Source organism: Ambystoma mexicanum, chromosome 11 (genome assembly GCF_040938575.1).
Source record: "Ambystoma mexicanum isolate Mex_15411 chromosome 11, UKY_AmexF1_1, whole genome shotgun sequence".
NCBI lineage: Eukaryota > Metazoa > Chordata > Amphibia > Caudata > Ambystomatidae > Ambystoma > Ambystoma mexicanum.
The window spans coordinates 1,287,224,416-1,287,242,625 of NC_090934.1; the positions used below are offsets into that span (position 1 = coordinate 1,287,224,416).

Consider the following 18,210-nt stretch of genomic DNA (forward strand, 5'->3'; position numbering starts at 1 on the left):
CAATGCACAGGACGGTGCGCCACTGCCATCCTTGAAGGTCTGTACCTAGAACTGCAATTCTTTTGGCCAATACCAGCAGACCCTCTAGGTCCAGGGAGAGTGTTGTCCCTGCAGTTAAATTAAAAGATCTTCGTAATATTAAAAGAACAGCAGAAACTAACTGGAGAAAAGCCCCGTCTCTCGCATCCAAAGATAAGTTCTCGTCTTCAGTCACCACCTATAAAACGTCTATCATGAACGCCAAAAAAGAGATCTTCAACCTAAGAATACACAATGCCAAATCTGGCACAAAAGAGTTATTCTCCATTCTAAGAGAGCTACAATCACCAGTGCCTCCCTCAGATGATTGCACCAAGGACAAAACCTTGTGCAATAACATCCAACAAGCACTCTCAAATAAAATTGCCCTCTTACAAGCAAAGATAGAAGCAAAAAAATCCAGCCTTGCCTCCAAAGACCACTCTAATAATAAAAAGAGCCCCACTCATGATTGCCGGCCCTTCTACTTCTCTCTGGGCACCGAGGATGAAGTAGTTAACATAATTGACAACCTTAAACCCTCAAACTGCCAAGGAGACGTGTGCCCTGCCTCAGTCATTAAGGACGGAGCCAAAGACCTAGTCCCCATCATCACCTCGCTGATCAGCTCCTCATTTAAAAACGTGTCTGTACCTAACAACCTTAAAGAGGCATGGGTCTTACCTCTCCTCAAAAAGCCTGCCTAGACCCCAACATTCCTACTAATTACAGGCCCATCACAACCGTCCCATTTCTCCTTAAAATACTAGACAGAGTGGCATACCTCCAAATACAATGACATTTGGAAGACAATAATCTCATAGGCTTGCGACAATCCGGCTTTAGACCCAGGCACGGGACTGAAACTGCCCTTCTGGATCTAAAAATCCAAATGGATGAAGCCAAAGACAAGGGCAACTTGGCCAACTTGCTCCTGTTGGATTTATCTGCAGATTTTGACTTAGTTGACCTCCAAATTCTCAATCAACACCTCTCTGAGGCTGCTGCATTCTTCCAGAATGCCACCAATTGTATTCGGTCCTTCTTGTCCGATAGGTCGACTAGGGTATTCGCACCTGCGGCTGCAGCTGACCCTGTCCCAATCCAATGTGGAATACCACATGGTTCATGTATTTCCCCCATGCTTTACAACATCTTTACCAAGCTCTTCTTTGACCGATTTGATGAACTGGGTGTCACATATACCAATTACGCAGACGACACCCAGGTCCTCATCACACTCACTGGGAGCTATGAGAAAGATGCTGCAAAAGTTAATGAAATCTACCTTGAAATTGAAGCCTGGATGGCCACTCATAGCCTCTGCTTGAATGACAACAAGACGGAATTGCTCATCGTAGGATCACAAGCCCACCTTAACAAACTTGACCCTAGGTACCAATCATTTACCGTTGATGGCAATATCATAAAAGCCTCAAAATACGTTAAAACGCTGGCCGTGTATCTCGATTCCACACTATCGCTCAAAAAACAAATAAACGCCACTATATCATCCACGGCCTATACTAATAAATGTATGAATGCCTGTAGGCCATTTCTTTCAACAACCAGCTGCCTCAGACTGTCTAGAGCATTAGTACTGTCTAGATTAGACTATTGCAATACTCTCTTCCTGGGTTCCACTAATCACAACTTGAACAGACTTCAGGTCTTACAGAACAATGCCCTTAGATGCCCCCTTAACCTTCCCTGCAGGGCCCACATCTCTACCCTCAGTAAGGAAGTTCATTGGCTCCCTAGCCAAGATAGAATCAAACTAAGATCGCTCGTCATCAAACACAAATGCCTCTCACCGACTGTCCCATATTAACTATAATACACATTTTCCAGACATAGATCTACCAAACCCACCAGAACCCCTTACATGCACCAACTAAACATTCCCAAATTCAATCTGAAAACAGCAGGGGGTTCTAGCTTCCCCGCGCTAGCAGTGAAATGCTATAACGCACTTCCCATGATAATCAGAGCCGAAGAATCCTTCTGGTCTTTCAGAGCTAAGGTGAAAATATGGCTCACTTCTCAGTAACAATATGATACCTCATGTATGCACTGCAGTCTGTAACTATGCACTTCATGCACTGCCATCTGTAACTATGCTACGGACCACATTGTAACCCGGTCCTCTTTGCTACCCACTGTATTATTCTCTTACGTATTTAATATGTGCAACCTTCTGTAACCTTGTTGATCCTCAAGTCTAATGCGCCCAGTTACCCTAGGGTTTGGCTGCGCTATACAAATAAACAAACTAAACTCTGTGGACACCACGGGCTGAAAAATGAAATCAGTGGGTACTCTCTTGCAAGCTCTGGTAATCTGGGGCAGAGCTTGTACGAGCACTGTAATGCTGTAAATAAACATGTCGGGTTGACAGGGATGCCTCGTACAACTACATCACATGCCATTGCATGTATCACAAGCATTGTCCTCAATGAACACATGCCAGGTGTGGCGCAGATGATACCGCTGTCTGTGAATGAGATTGTCATGTTCAGCTTGATTAGCAGATCCCTACCGAGCAAGTTGACAGGAGAGCTCTCAGAGTATAAAAGGGGGCCCTTACCGCTTTCCCTCCCACCTTGACATCCAAGTCTTTTGTGTATGGAACCATTAAAACAGCCCTAGAGAATCCCTGTGTGTGGAAAGTTGTGCCTGAGAACGGGATAAAGGGGTTCCGGTTCTCCACTTGCTGCATGTAAGTGCAGGGTTGATAATGCTGAACTGTTTGCTGCGGGTGTTGCGGTTGGAAGGGGCCGGAAACCTGCGGGGGTAGCTGTGTGTAAGCTTGATGAATCTCATAGGGTATTGAGGTCATTCTGTATGGTGGCCCCTGGTGATTCCCTTGGGGTGGAGGGCCATAATTCTGCTGATTGTAGTTGTATCCCACACCCTGCCTACTCCGACATTCTCCAGAGAAGTGCCACCTCCTGCATGTCCAGCACTGCCCTGTTCTCCCTCCTCTTGACCCCGGACCCCAAACCCACCCACCCCATTGACCCATGGTACCCACCTCACCCTCGTTGCTGTGCTCCTTGCCACTGTGGCTCCGGGAATTGGGGGCTTCTGCCCCACTGTCCTTGTCCTCCTTCAGCCCACACTGCTGCTATTCTTGCATTTGCTGTATTAGAGGCGTACCCTCCCTCTTCCTCCTGTGCTGGGGCGGGCCGTGTTGCTACCACAGCTACTTTCACTAACTTATTTTGAACCGATTTCGCTTCCTCAGCCTGTCGCCTTTGAATCGTTTCTTTCTCATGCTCTTTTATCCTTCTACAATGGTGGACTATAATGCTTTGAATTTCCGGCCATACTTTTGCTTCTATTCCTGCTATTTTGTCGAGTGCCTTCTGTACTTTTTTGGGTAGGCCCTGCTTCACTATAAAGTAAAAAAAACAGGGTTAATTGTTCCCAGGTGTTGCCCATTTCTGTACTCCACATCTCTTGGACCCTGAGAAGAAACTGAGCAGTGCCTTCATCATCCCCCATAGTATACTGCATGATGGATTGTAAATCTGGAGTGTCTGGGAATGCCCGCAGCAACGAATCCCACACTCTGGCCCTAACCTTGTTGAATGAGGCTCCATCATGAGCATCATTGCTCAATGTTACTCCTGGGTATCCCGCTTTCACCCATACATTTTCAGCTTGGTCCCCAACTCCAGCCGCTAACAGGCTTTTAATGTCTCCTATTGCTAAGAGCACCCCTGCTGTGTTCTTTTCAAAAGCATATATCGACTTCCCTGCCCCCACCGTGAGTAGTGGGAGTACCTTAAGGAGGTTATTCTTGTCTACATGTGCCCAAGGTACATAGTGAGGCCTCCCTGCTCCCTTGTTTATCAGTGGGATCTGCATTTTCATCTTGCCTTTTCCGCCTTTAGTCACGCTTCCCTTTTTGTTGCTAATGCTATCCTGCCAAATCTCTCTCTCAATCTTCCGTCCCATAAACTTTCTAACCTTGGTGTGCGCTGGGGCGCCTGCTCCGCGTCCCCTTCCCCATCGTCCTCAGTCTCATCAAATTCACTCCAGTCTTCCTCATCTCCTCTTCGTGACCCTACATTCTCATAGCCCAAGCATTCTGTCTCTCTGTCATGCTCTATGTGAACAGTTCTTATGGGTGCTTTGTCTATACAAAATCTCCCGGCTTCCACTCATCCCCCGCTGGTTGCATTGGTGCCCCCATAGGTGGCATGGGTGTATTTGCCTTGGTTACATCACATGCTGCCCTAAGCCTGGCTAACTCTGTGTCAATGCCAGTGCTATTTCTAGGTCTCTTGCGCTCACCCCGTTGTGGGCAGTAACCTCCAGAGGTGAGACATACGGGGGAGCTGGGGCTGTGGCTGGTGCTGCCACCATCGTGCCTGCTGATAACATATGTTGGAATATTACACCCTTCCGTTGGGCGAGTTGCTAGCAGATATATTCATTTTTTCCCCTCTGCGTTCTTCCCATTTTCTCCTAAACCTGTCTCTTTACTACTGTCATGTGTCACCCCCTGCCCCTTTGAATCCTCTGGGTCCTAAAACATTTTCCAGAGGTTCAATACTTCCCTTCTATCCTGCAGCGGTTGCCCCTTATATTTTGCAGTCAGGAAGGTAGACATATGTTCCAACACGCTTCTGTCAAAAGATCCCTGATCTGGCCAGGAGTGCTGTATTCCCCCTTCTCTAGTCTCCATTACTCACTGATTGTGATACATCTTGATCTTTTCACAATACAACAGTAGGGTCTTGCACATGTGTTCTAGGGGCGTTTCTACCCCCACAGTTGTGTCTCCCGTGGGTCAGGTAGTGGGGCTGCACCTATGCTGCTGCGCTTCAGTTGTTATGCAATAGCTCGTTCAAGACATATACAGTTCAATTTTGTCAACAATGCAACTTAATGTCGTCAAGAAAAATCCAAATATAAAATCATCTGTCTAATACCCCCACCCCTCTATTCCCTGTTAGTGCTCTGTAACTACACCCACACCTCACACTCTCCTCACACGTCCACACACAACTCATACACACCCCTCCTGGGCCTCCTTCTTACACCATAAAATACACGAATAAAACAAACTAAAATAACAAGCTAAAACAATTAGAGAGCTATTCCCGAGCTCTCTAATTATACAGAGCTCCTATATTTATCATTGTGTTTTTCTCGCACTGTTTAAACCAATCATGTGGCACCACCTCCCCCCCTCACCCCTCACTCTGGGAGGTTACCTCTCTTCTGTTTTCCTTTTCCTTAATACCCTTACAAAACATATTTTAAAAAAAAATCAACACACTCCACAAATATGCCGCACTCTCAATTTAAATCACCCCATGTTCACACTGTTCACACTGCTCCATACCGCCAACCCTACTTTGTTATCCCTTGCAGGCTATACTCAGTTGCTCGTGTTCACACAAACTCCTCCGTTCGCGGGGTTCCAACACAAGCCTGCACCTCTATATGGGGCAGCATCCCACTCCAAAGAGCAGGCAAGATTCTGCAAAGGCTCCCGCAGGGCCACTCGGGGGTAAGAGTTTTGGGGCTAGAGGCTGTAGGTGGGTGCGGCCCTTCCGGAAAAGCCGCCTGGATACCTCCGCAGGTACGGGTGCGCTGGGATCACGTCAGCAGGGTCACCAAATGAAGGCAAGTCCCTGTTTACGCTCATGCCAGAAAGAATACAACCCTCTACGGGAAAAGACCAAGAGATTGCTTGCAGGGATAACAAGGTTTAATTGTATAGAATACAAAGGTATCAGCAAAGAACTCTGCTGCTCGAGAACGTTCTGGGCGAACTTAGTACAAGTAGAAGCTTAAAAGGCAGTACATCGTCATTGCTATACAGTAAAAACTAGCGTCGCTGGTTGGTGAGACCGGATACAAGGGCCTGCTCCATAGGGGATGCCAGGCTATGATTGGTTCTCTTCTTCGCCGTCTGTTCCCACGTGGGTCAGCTGGGCTCATCTCTCTGAGGAGTGAAGGTCAGGTGCCTCGTAGGTTACAGTATCGAGACTGCTATGATACACTAAGACTACTACTATATCACTATGGTATGCTCCTGGGAGGCTCGGGGGCTGGTGCCAGGGGGAAGGGAGGAAGAAATACAGTCACCTGACCCACACATTCTGTGTTTTGTTGATATCGCGCCCCTCACTCCCAAGGCCTCCACCCTCGTTTTGGTCTATAATGTATCCCTCCCTGTACCTCGCCCTACAAAGGATGTATTTGTGTGGAGAGGTGAAACGGCCATACATGCTCAGATCTTGTATGGCCATTGGGTTTATGTTTTTTTTTTATTTTTTTAAAAATAATTTTATTAATTTTATTTCAACAAACAATACAAACCAAACTTGCACTGCGTACAATAACATTGTAAACATATATTGATTCAACATGTCCACTGCTTCTCCCCTTCCGCCCCCCCCCCTTTCGAGCCTACTCCCTTTCGTGTTCTGTTTCTGCATCTTGTGATAAGGATTCCTCCTCCATGATTTCCGTTGGGTCTCGTATTAACCCAAATAACTCTGCTATTAATTGTTTCCAGGCTATCAGGGTCTCAGCCTCTTCCTCCACCCGACATTACTTGCAGCTTGCCATACTGCAGTTTCCACTTCGGCCCATTTCTGTAGATCTTTCCACCATACTTCTATTCGTGCTCTCTGGCATGCCTTCCAACCCATAGCAATTCTCCTCTTTGCAAGTGCATACGCTAGATCCTTTAATTTGCTCACATGCTTGAGTTTACGTGGTCTCGGAAACCCTCCCATCAAACAGGCCCACACACCTATCTACCACAGTCTTGATTCCTTTTTCAGCTAACCTGTGCGCCACATCACCCCAAAAACGCTCAATGACTGGGTATGACCAGAACATATGCACCATTCCGGCATTTTCCTCATCACATTTGGGGCATGCTTGTCGTCCTACGTTTTTAAATTTGGTTATTCTCTGGGGCGTCATATACGCCCTGTGGGTCACGTACAGTTGTATCTGTTGCAGTCTTGCATTCCTCAACACTTTTTTGTGGTACCCTTGGGCTCGTTCCCACATCCCATCACTCATTGGGGCTCCCACTTCCTCTTCCCAGTCCCGCTCAGTTGTGCCACTTCCTTCCCCACCTTGGACATCATCAGCTCATATATTCTGAATATCTTGTGTCCCCCCTCGGCAATGTCATATATTGTGTCTATGGTAGAGTCTGTTTCTTCTTCTAGCACTAGTTCGGACCATGTCTCCTTGATTCTCCGCACCACCCTATGGTATGTGATATACTGGCCCGCATGTAACCCAGTTTCCTCCTCCAACACAGCAAAGTCCCTTATATTTCCCTCCTGCCATATATCGCCCATTGTTGCTATCCCCACCGGTTCCCTGTGTTTCCTAACCATCATCCTTAGTTGCTTTTCTTTGCCCGCCAGCACCACTATTGGTACCTGCGGGGAACACGGGAATGGATTCTCCATCAACTGGCAGGCCCTGCGCCACATCTTCCACCCAAGTATCATCATCTTTGGACGCCCTTCCATGTCTGGCTTGGGCAGCCACATCATTTCCTTTAGGAAGTACGGGGAACAGTCCTGTCGGAACAGCCTGGACTCCGAGGTTGACTCTTCAGAGAGCCATTTAGCTACGTATTGCAGCTGGCTTGCTATGTAGTAAATTTCGTAGTTTGGCAGTTTTATGCCACCTTTCTCATATGAGTTTTGTAGCTTCCAAAGGGCCACTCTATTCCTCGTCCCATGCCAGAGGAAATCCCTGCACATGCCTTCTATTTTAGCAAAGGTCCGCCTTGTTATAAGGTATGGGATATTTCCAAAATAATGCAAAAGTCTTGGTAGGACCACCATTTTCAACATTACTGCTCGCCACATCATCGCCAAGGGTAGCTTCACCCAAAACTTCATGCTATTTCCAATTTTCCTGATCGCCTCCTCTGTGTTATACTGGTGTTCCTCTTCCACCGTATGGTATATATCTATTCCAAGATATCGAAACGTGCGCACCTCCCATGGTATCTGTAGCACCGGTAGCTGTTCTAACGGGATCCCTTTGTACCTGCCCAGTGGAAATATACTAGATTTTTGGGGGTTCACAGCTATGCCAGACAGCCTTGCATATCTCTCCATCACTTCCAGAATGTACTGGAGGTTTTCTTCTGGGTGCCGTAAATACAACATGTCATCCGCATACAAAGAGATTAGATGCGGTTCCCCTCCTAAAGCAATGCCTATCGGCTCGTACTGTTGCCTCAGGTATATGGCCAAGGGTTCCAGGGCAAGACTATACAGCATAGGAGACCACGGGCAACCCTGCCTAGTGCCTCTACGAAGTTGCCACCTCTCTGATATCACTGCTCCTGTTTTAACTCTGGCCAACGGCGCGCTATATAAGATTTTACCCCACTGTAGGTACCCGGGCCCTATCCCATAGCCAGCCAGGGCCACCATAAGCCACGGCCATTTGACCAAATCAAAAGCCTTTATTGCGTCTAGCGATACAATTGCCAGTTCACCTTCGTCCTCATTTGCATGCTCAATGACTCGATGGAGTCGCCTAAGATTGTTGGATATGTTCCTGTTTGGAACATAGCCAGTCTGATCGGGATGTATTAGTTTAGCAATAACCCTCAGTCTATTTGCCAAGTCAGCTGTCAATATTTTACTGTCTTGATTGAGCATTGATAAGGGTCTGTATGAGCCGCAGTTATGACCGGGCTTATTGGGTTTGGGTAGCGGTATAATTGTCGCTTCTCGAGGGAGTCTGGCAGCCTTCCCACTTCATACACTTCGTTCAGCATTTCTAAAAGCAGAGGAAGCACCTCATCCTTATGTTTTATAAAATTCGCTTGGGAGTCCGTCAGTCCCCGGGGTCTTGCTGGTGGGCAGCTGTCTCACTACCTCTTCCAATTCCTCTAAGGTAATCGGAGCATCCATCTCCTCCCACTCTTCGGCCATGATCTGCGGCAGTCCTACATCCTCCAGTGTTTCTACCATTTCTTTAAAATCACTGTCCTCATCATCTCCGTACAGGAGTCGATAATACTCCACAAATTCCTGGTTAACTCCTTCCTGGGTGTCCACTATGCTCCCATCCTCCCTCGTTATTGTTCTGATTGTGGGCCTGGGGGTCTCACTCTTGTATAGCCATGCCAAGACCCTCCCTGGTTTATCCCCGCTGCATTCTGTCTCTCTATATACTTCTTATAGGTAAGATTGCACAATCTCTCCCAGTGCCCCACACATTTCTGCTGCAGTCTAAGTATTACTTCATTATCTTCCTTGGTGTTACCTCCCTCACTTAACGCCCTTTCCAGCTCCCTCTCCGTATCTTGTAGTTCAGCCTGGATCCCTCCTTGTAGCCCTCTGGACTTAGCTATAGCTACCACCCTCATTACCACTTTAAAGGCCTCCCAAAGCATACCCGCTGTCTCTACACTGCCAGTATTGATCTCAAAGTATTTTATTATTTCCTCCCTCATGTCTTCCCTGAAGATGGTGTCTTTCAGCGCTTCCGCTATGAGGTGCCATGTCGGGATCTTTGCTCCCGGGGGGTCGGTATTGCCACCTCAGGATTAGTGGCGAGTGGTCTGAGTGGACCCTCGCTTCATATTCCGTCTGCGTTATCTCAGTCATTAGTTCCTGTGTGGCAAACATATAGTCCAATCTAGTATGTAGGTTTTATGGGGCTGAGTAGTGCGAATATTGCCTCTCCCGGGGGTGGTGTGACCACCATACATACACAAACCCAAAATCATCCAACAGCGTATGCAGTGCTCTAGCGGCTGGGGTGGGTTTATCCATTTTACCATCTGACCTATCTACCCTGGGGTTTAACACGCAGTTGAAATCTCCTCCCCAGATCACTGCCCCTCCCAGGCACGTACTGAGTTTGTTGCATAAGGTTCTAAAATATGCCACCGTGTTTTGGTTCGGGCGTATATGTTTATGATGCTTATCTCCCTGTTTTCCACCAGCCCTCTCATCATGACCATCCTCCCATCTGTCTCCACCGTGGACTGTAACAGTTGGAACGTGACATGTGCCGTCACCCAAATGATCACCCCCCCTGGCATAGGCCGAATATGATGCACCCACCACAGTCCCCCTCAATTTCTTCCGGATCATCTCCATCTTGTCTTGCGTAAGATGAGTCTCCTGCAACAGAGCTATCTCTACTTTCTGTCTGCGTAGATATAGCATGACTTTATTCCTCTTTAGATAACTATTGAGCCCTCTAACGTTCCAAGTAATTATTTTAAGATCCCCCATGGCATATCAGGGTCCCTCTCCTCCCACCACAAGTGCAGTCCATGCCCAAGTATATTCCCATTCTATGTAGGCTTGTTTCCAAACAAAAACCTCCCCAAACACCAAACACTTCAAACTTCCCAACCTCCCTCCCTCCCGCCTGCCTCCCTTCCCTGCCCCAACTCAAACCCCTCCATATCCTCCCGCCCCAACACCCTACCCAAATGTTGCCCAGCTCCATCCCTGGATCTCAGGCACCCCCGCATCTAGCCCTTTTCTGGCAATTGCCTTTACTCACGGCTCAGCAGGGTGAAGTCGCCCTAATTGCGGTCCTACTACTCTAACTTCCGGGGGTAGGTCGTCTCCATCTTGCCGCTCCCGTTTGCTTCGAATTAGACGCCCTTAGTGCTACCTAATTTACAATCACATTGTATATTCTAGTCCAACAAGTCCAAATGTCTCTTATTACAGTTTTCAATGTTATCTGTTCTCGCCCTGCCCCTGTTACGTGTGCAACAATCCGTTCATTTCCCCTCTCCCCGGGGCCCCCTCTTCTCCATCCTTACATCCTACATAATGTGTCCCCCTCACTTATCCAAGATCTTCTCTCTGTCTTTATAATTCAAGATCTTTGCTATTATCGTCCGAGGGGGGGCTTCAGGTCGTGGTTTCCTCATCAGGGCCCTGTGCGCCCGTTCAACAGCAAATCCTTGCAAAGGTTTGTCGGCTCCTATTTCTTGCAGGATCAAGTTCTCCACGTAGTCCGTGGGGTCCTGGCCTTCCTCTCCCTCCGGTAGGCCGACCACCTGTGTGTTGTTCCGTCTCGCTCTCCCTTCAGCCTCCTCCACTCGGTTCTCCAAGTTGGCAACCTGTTGCTTCAGTATGTGGACTTCCTTTGCATTGCTTGTGCTGGTTTCCGTATTGGTTTTCACCGCACTCTCTAGGCCGCTTGTTCTTTCAGCCAGCGCTCTCACGTCTTGTCGCAGCAGGTTGACCTCTAGCCCAACCGCATCTATTTTGTTTTCCAGAGCGATTCTTAGGTCCGTCATCACTGTCCCCCACGAGGCTTTCAACTCCGTAATGGCTTTTAATCAAGGATCCTCCTTTGCCAGGGATACTTCTGCAGGCGCGGCTGCCGCACCCTGCACCGGGGTGGTAGGAGTCTGTTGCGGCTTGGCAAAAATGTCCATAGTGGGCTGCTTGCTCTTGATCTTGCCTCCTCCCACCGACATTGTGCAGTCCTGCCTATGTACCGGGGGCCAACTTTTTTGTAGCGTGCAGGTCCTGCTTCCCCGTTCCTCCTTCTCCATGGTTGCAGCGTGCTGTGGCACTGCCAGGACTATATGTCTCTTGCGCCTTATCTCGGTCCACTTTCTGGGGCTACACCTCTCGCTCCCGAGGGTAGTCTGATGCAGCTCACGCGCGTCGTGAGCAGCCCTTGCACTGTATTGTGGTCCACTTCTCCTTCCAAGTCTGTACAGGTCCCCCACGCTGGATAGTCGAGTGAACCCCTCAGCTATTCGCCCCGTTCATGTGGGCTGCTCAGGACCCTTCTTTCTTCATCTCGCGTCTTGGCCTCTTTGATGCCAGGCGTGCAGTGTGACGGTGCGTCTCACTGATTCTATATTCCCGGTGCAGTTCTCTCAGCCGCAGTTACCTTTCGCTTCTCATGCCACACGCTGCGCTCTCCCTGCCAGCCTTCGTCAGCCGTGGGTCTGCTGGGCCTACCTCAGCCTCCTTTGTTCCAGCACGCCGGCCATTTTGTCTGGGGTGCCGCACCACGGCTACAAACTTTCAGTCGATCTTGCCAATCCTCCTGTAGTCATCAAGGACTCAGCTCTCCATCAAACTTGCCCCATGCCTTTATACATCCAACAGTGTATTTCTGAGCATGATCATGCCTTTTTTAGCTTATTTTCACGCAGGATCATATCGGATCCTCGGGAGCAGCTCGTAAGACACGTCCTACTCCATGTCCCTTAGCCACGCCCCCCGGGTTTATGGTTGGGTCTCGGATCAATCACTATCATAGAATGCATGGGTTTGTTGACCGGGTCAGTGGTGTGGCCCAGTGCTCTGGGTAGGCTGGCTGGGAGTTAATGGTCTGCTGATAGCTTGGCTGTGATGAATGGGCACTGCAAGGAGCCTGGTGTTGTCTCACAGCCTTGCAGGGTGCATTCCTCCCAGTGATACTAAGTAATTGCTACAGTGAAGGGACAAGGGGAAGCTTCTGTGAGAACTGGGCGTGCAGGCTCATCCCGTCTTAATGTTCTGGGCCTAGTCGAGTTCTTCCATTGAGCTAAAGTAGTGCCGCACGGCAATGCAGGACTACGCGTTACCATAACTATAAAATGGTGTTCCTTTCTATGCGTGCACTACATCTATGGATCTAAAATGCCAGTGATATTGTATCCAGGCTGTGTTTCTCTATCACAGCCCTTTCCCCCCTAGCACATCGCGCTATTCTTGGGATTCAACTCACTCTAAAGCACCTAGGGGGGTGGGATAGACTCATTTCCGTCCAAACAATACCTTCTTTCCCATTCTCTTTCCAGTTCTTTTTCTCTTTTCTCCTGTTCTCTTTTCTCTTCCTCATGCTTCTCCTGTCTTTCTCTGACTTCCCTTTCTCTTCTCTTTAAAGTTGCCCATACCCTTTCCATCTAATTTAAGCATTATGTATCTTCCCACCCATTCGTTCAGGCAATCGCTGTCTCCTCCGTATTGCCCTGCATCTCTCTCTGTCTCCGGATCTCCTCCTCAGCCTTTGCCAGTTGTGTCTTTAACTCACAGCGTTCATCAAATTCATTGCGTAAGGACACTGAATGTTGCTTGTTTATTTTTACTCTGTTTATAACATCTTCACTGCTGTATGCAGGGGGCACGTATGTGGGATTATTGTATCCTGACACTGCTTTTTATTCTCGTAATGAGTATAATCCCTGCGTTAAAGGACACGGATTGCTACTCTGGGGAGGAAGAGCAGGAGCCAAGGGTGTTGTACCTTCCCCTTCATGCTGATTAAGCATCCACTCTTTTACGGGTAGCTCCTCTGTCTCATCCTCATTCATTTTCCACAGTTCTAAAATGGCTATTCGTTTTTCCAACTGCTTCCCTTCGTATGCAGCATGTAAATATGTTGTCATGTGTTGCATTACCTATCTCGAAAGAGTGCTCTCCTGCGGCCAAGGCATAAATATCTTGCCCGCAGTGTACCAAACCCATTGGGCGTGGTACTTCAATATTTTTCCTTGTACCGAGGTAATGTTTTACATAAAAGAATATGGGGAGTGACCCCCATGATAGCACATCTCAATTTAGTCTACCAATACTTACCATCCTCTACTGCAGTTCCGACTTACTCTGTTCACCCCTCCTTCACACTTTTCCCCAACTATATTTCCCTTTGCTCCCAACGCTTCTACGTCTCACCCCAAGACCACGTTTTCTACATCACAATAAAATACCCGGGCAACACACAAACGCTCCCGTGCTCTAGACTGCACCCTTTGATCCAAACTGCAGCTTCAAGTCTGCCACACTATACGCCAGTATATACAAAATTCACTTTTCAAGAAACGAAACCATCATACAACCTATGACTGGCTCCAGCAATCACTACACAAATAAATACACCACAAATACAATACGGCCGTCTTCTCCACTCCTGGTAAGGTACTCCAATTTATCAATATTACCCCAAAAAGAGGTGTATTATGTAATCTTCCGTGACCTTGTCCCGGGACATCTCATCACCCTTAATACCTCATACAAGGTGCATTATGTAGTCTTCTGTGACCTTGGCACAGGCTATCCATCTTCATTAATCCTTTATTTTACCACAATTCCCCCAATATACAAACAATTCCCTCCCCCATTTCCGTTTTGCCATGCTGATGCTATATACTTACATCCGTGTATCAGTCGAGGCCTTCAGTGTCTAGCTTCCCCCAATCAGCCAGCTGCCCTCTGTCCTATGGGGGCGCAACGGGGATCGGACAGGAATTTCTCCGAGGCGTCTCCTGTCAACCTCGGTTCACGCGTGATACCGGTCTCCACAGGTCACCTCGAATCTTCGGAATACGGCAAGGAAACTTCGAAAATCCGAGTGCTCTGGCCAGCTATCAATCTCTGCTACCATATGTTAAGGGAAACCCCAGTTTAAGGAGAAATGATAGGCTGGGAAATCCTGCACTCAATAATGGAAATAGTAAAATTGAAAGGCAAAACCTTCCGATTGAAAATCGGAAATATTGACAATCCGAAATAAACCAGGGACAGCATACAAACAAAGTAATCGTCGGTCTCAGCTAGCTCATTGAAAACAACAGTTTACAACCAGAATAATTGTCATATATGACATCACATTTTGCTAAAACCTACGGTGTAAGGGATTGGTTAATGGGAACATCTATATGAAAATTCTCTAAGGGTCACATTTCTCTTTGGTTAATACTTAACTGATAGCTCCTCCGAGGACCACCTCTAAATTGATAATGACGGAACTACATCACTCTTAAAACTATTGATTGGTTGGCCTAATATGTAATGGGCGACCTAATATCAAGAGTTTTAATTTGAGGGCATTACACTGACCAACCTTGAGCAACTGACAGGTCGTCAGAACATGGGAGTAGGGGACGAGAGTTCCACAAGCTGCTTATTTACTTCAAGAAGAATACGGTCCCTCATCTCCTGGGCCATGAGACAAAGTGATCAGCTCTGTAGTTAACCTTATGAGGCGCCTTGCGCCTAGGAATGTGCTTGAGGAGTAAGGCAGGTGCCTTATTTGTGTCTGCGCTAATGAATAAACAGTGTTCAAGTGTTGTGGTTTCTTTCACCACTGAGGGCGCTCTTGAGTTTGTTCATCATTCTGTTTTCTGACTTACAATTGTCCTGCCCTACAATGGCTAGTTGTGTTCTTCCAGACTTTAATTAATTTGGGGGTATACTCCTTGCGTCCTGGGAATCCTTATCTCGTTCTTTCTCTGCAACATGCCGACCCTTCCTAAATTCTTCGTAACTTTGGTTTAGGCTCTGATCTACGATCTGACCTCTGCACGCATCTGTGTTTCAGTGAATTCAGCAGTTTGAGTTTTCATGGCGTCTCGAGGCCTATCATTCGCTTAACTGCGTGCTGCGGTTTCCATTTTGGAAAAGATGGCTGCCCATTACTGTTGTGTTTCTATGTTAATGAGCTATATATGTGTGTTATTCATGTTGCATTCAGCTTATACATGGTTTATGTTAATATTCTTCATGTCTAAATGAATGCAATCGATATTCTTTTTGTGCATATTTCACTTAGTGCATTTTCTTTGTGTTGAGTGCTGGTGTGCTTCTTGTCTATTGAGCCCTGGTTCTCTCAAGTCTAGACTATTGCAACAGCCTCTTTCTCAATCTCCCTTCCTCTATGTGCCGCCCTCTGCAACTAATTCAGAACAGGACTGCAAGACTTATCTTTGGCCTCAAGCCCAGGGACCGTATCTCTCCAGCCCTGAAATCTCTCAGCTGGCTCCGGTTGCTGCAAGGATCATATCCAAGATGCTTAGCATCATCCACAAGGCCTTCTGTCGCCGGGGCCTACACTACATCCAACACTCTATTCCAAAATACCTTCTGTCTCAAGCCCTTTGCTCAGCTTCACTCAGCTACCTCCAACTTTCGGAGGGTCAGATGCTTCTCCAGGCAGAGAGCAGGGGGTAGATCTCTCTCCTCTGCAGGTACCTCCCTCTGGAAAGGCCTCCCTGCCCCTCTCAAACTTGAGCCAGACCACATGAAGTTCCGAAAGCAGCTCAAGACCTTCCTTTTCTCCTCTGCTTTCTCTCTCTCTTTCTCACTCTTTCCCCTGCTGACTTACCTGTCTGCTGCGCTGACTGGTTATTTGGGACCCTCAGAGTCTCACTGGTACTGGGCTCCTCCTGATCAATCTCCCCTGCAGTGTCCCACGGCCTCTGTGCACTTACAGGATGTATCTGTTACTGCTACAGCCCCCTGCCTCCGTGCACTACCCAGAGCCGCGCTGCCCTGGCTGCACTTACTCAACAATGTTGCCCTGATTGCGCTTCCCCTCTCCCTTCCCCCGCACTTTGCATTGTCGCACTTGCACAATCTGAATGACACAAGGCCTAGTGATATTATTTGTCTTGTCCTCCCTTTGCCTCCCTGCCTAGTCCTGTTGCGCCTAGAAATACTTGTGTACAAACGCATTATAAATTACTTATCATATCATATTGGATGTGTATTTATGTTTCTATCGTCTGCCCATTCTCGCTATCTCTAGCTCACATCGTGTTCATCATTTGCTGCACCTGCGTGGGATATGGTCAGTATGCTTGCCTTAATGATTACCGGTTCTCTCCTGGGCAGTATTGGACCAGCGGAGGGGCAGTAGCTATAGATGACTTATTTGTTTGTTTTTTTTTGTTTTGTTTTATTTGTATTTATATAGTGCACAACAGCCCGAGGACATTGTGGCACTAATTACAGTACAAAGCTTAGTTACTTAGTTACATGGTCATTAGCAATATTATTCATGTGTCCTGTAACAAATCATTGAGACGAGTACTGTGTGCTGTTTACTCTTATGTACAACTCATTGGGCCTCATTACGAGTCTGGCGGTAAAACCACCTGGTTACCGCCGGACTCGTATTACCATTCCGCCTCCATGATTCCCAGAATTACCGGGGCATTACAACCCCGGTGTCCCGGGAATTCCGGAGGCGGAATGGTGTAAATCCCCATTCCTGGACTCAATGGGAATGGAGATCATGGAAACACCGGCACCATCTCGTGATGGGAACGCCACCTCCCGCCTGCAGGACTCGGGATCGTGCGGTCTGGAATTAACAGTGGCGGTGGGTTTACCGCCACTGTTATTTTCGGACCGCCCGACCTGTAATGAGGCCCATTGTCGTTACGTATTGGTGGGTGGCTATATTGGGATCTTTTGAGCAGAGTGCCCAGGAGCTCCATTTAAAGGTTGAAAAGGATTGGTGAGAGAATGGAGCCTTGGGCGACTCTGCAGGAGGCCTACATGTGGTTAGAATGCTGCAAGTTCATCTGGATGACCTGGTCTATGCATGAAAGGTAGGAGGTAAACCAATTCACCATGACTGGGTCAAGCCACTCACCCTGTCATAGCTCCATTAGTAAAACCATCAACACTGCACAACGAATAGCCACAAAGATCCAAAAAGACCTTGACCTAGAAGAAGCCAGTCTTATGACCAATGCTGCCATTGTCAATGCCAAGAACTTGCTGACAGACCTTAAAGGAATGGTTCGGTCAAAAATGTGTATTGTCCCTACGGGTCGGCCATGTGTTTTTAAGACTAAGTCGCTCGATTTTAGAAAAATTTCCTATGGACCTGACCCGAGTTTTCATCCATTAAACGCACGCGAAAACAGGCACCAGGGCGCTGCCATTTTGTGATAATCCTATCACTTGCCCCATCGCCCTGGCTGAACTGCTTTTGCGGCACGTCTCGTGTCAACAATCGCTGCGCTTCAGCTAATGACGTGTCGCCATGGAAATGGCAAGATGCCTCTTTCCTCAATAAGTATAAACAGACCGTTTCACAACACACAGCAGCAGATTTTCGATTCCATTCCTCTCTCTGTGTTACTTTGAGTATTCTGTGATTCGTTTCTGTTCTCTGGTCAGGTACCTTTGCCGCTTGTAGCCCGTGGGAACACCTGTACCATCACTATAAATTGTTTTAGTTTGTTTACCACACAATGGCTACCATAATGCCCTACATGTACGAGCCCGAGTGTACCGAGGAGGAACTACTGGAAAGGGAAACACGTGAAAACGATGGGGCTTCGGACGGCATTTGGCAGGACGAATCAACGGATGAAGCCACTGGATCTAGTCGCATGGACGGTGTTTCCACCTGGTGCACATGCAATCGATGCGAGCTAATGCCGACCGAGGAGGAGAACTG

At 47.7% G+C, this 18,210-nt stretch overlaps 1 protein-coding gene across 1 annotated transcript in view; it reads left to right on the forward strand.

Annotated features, from left to right (window-relative positions):
* Positions 1-18,210, forward strand: part of ATP8B4 (ATPase phospholipid transporting 8B4 (putative)) — a 5,389,235-nt gene that overhangs the window by 2,593,655 nt on the left and 2,777,370 nt on the right. The window lies entirely within an intron of this gene.